General features: G+C 45.1%; 1 pseudogene; it reads left to right on the top strand.

Moving 5' to 3' along the window:
* The first annotated feature begins 574 nt into the window (after window positions 1-574).
* LOC111818565 overlaps window positions 575-882 on the top strand; it is a 730-nt pseudogene continuing 422 nt past the window's right edge.

Raw genomic sequence — 882 nt, 5'->3', positions numbered from 1 at the left:
AAAGAGAAAACACAAGGGCAGACACATTTTTATGACCACCCACCATCTAACTAATCCACTTCTAAGAAATGGACCTTCCTTTCAAGAAGACTAGGTTGTTGTGTCCCAACCAAGTCTCCTCACCACCTACACACACACATCTCCACATTGAGGTCAAGTTTCCAGCACTTGAATGGGAGGACTCATCCACAGCAAGGGGCAGCTGGGCTTGGCGGGAGCCCTGTTGTCTCTGTATAGTCTCAACATCTTTCCACATTGTTTCTCCACCGGAGTGGCTGAGCTTAGGTAGTGACTGAGGGCTCTAAGAAACCAAACCAGAAACAGCCAGTCTCATTGAAAACTGTGTCCCAGAATTGATGCAGATACTTTTGCCATTTTTTGTATTGCTCTAGAAGTCACAGAAGTCCAAATTCAAGGCAAGCATGAAAAGACTCCAGGTCTCTTCCAAGTGTCAAACAATTTGTGCCTATCTCTAGTCCACCAGAAGAGATTTCTGTAGCTTTGAAACTTTTAAAATAAAAAGTTAAATGGTGGGAGAAGTATTAAGAAATATATTTGGGGTGGTCTCAGTGCGATGCCCAAATCCAAGCATGACAAGAAAGTTTCCTAAACGAAAACTGCCAAGGCTTAGAACTGAAACAGAACCTGATAGAAGAACTTTGGAAATGTGTGGCCATGTACCAGTACCTCTTCATTTTCTCTGTGGCCAACATGAGGAACAGCAAGCTGAAGGATATCCGGAAGGCCTGGAAGCACAGCCGGATGTTCTTTGGCAAAAACAAGGTGATGATGGTGGCCTTGGGTCGAAGCCCAGCTGAGGAGTACAAAGACAACCTGCACCAGGTCAGTAAGAAGTTGAGGGGTGAAGCTGGCCTCCTTTTC

Source organism: Octodon degus, unplaced genomic scaffold (genome assembly GCF_000260255.1).
Source record: "Octodon degus isolate 3935 unplaced genomic scaffold, OctDeg1.0 scaffold00095, whole genome shotgun sequence".
NCBI lineage: Eukaryota > Metazoa > Chordata > Mammalia > Rodentia > Octodontidae > Octodon > Octodon degus.
This window is presented reverse-complemented; position numbering and strand designations above follow the sequence as displayed.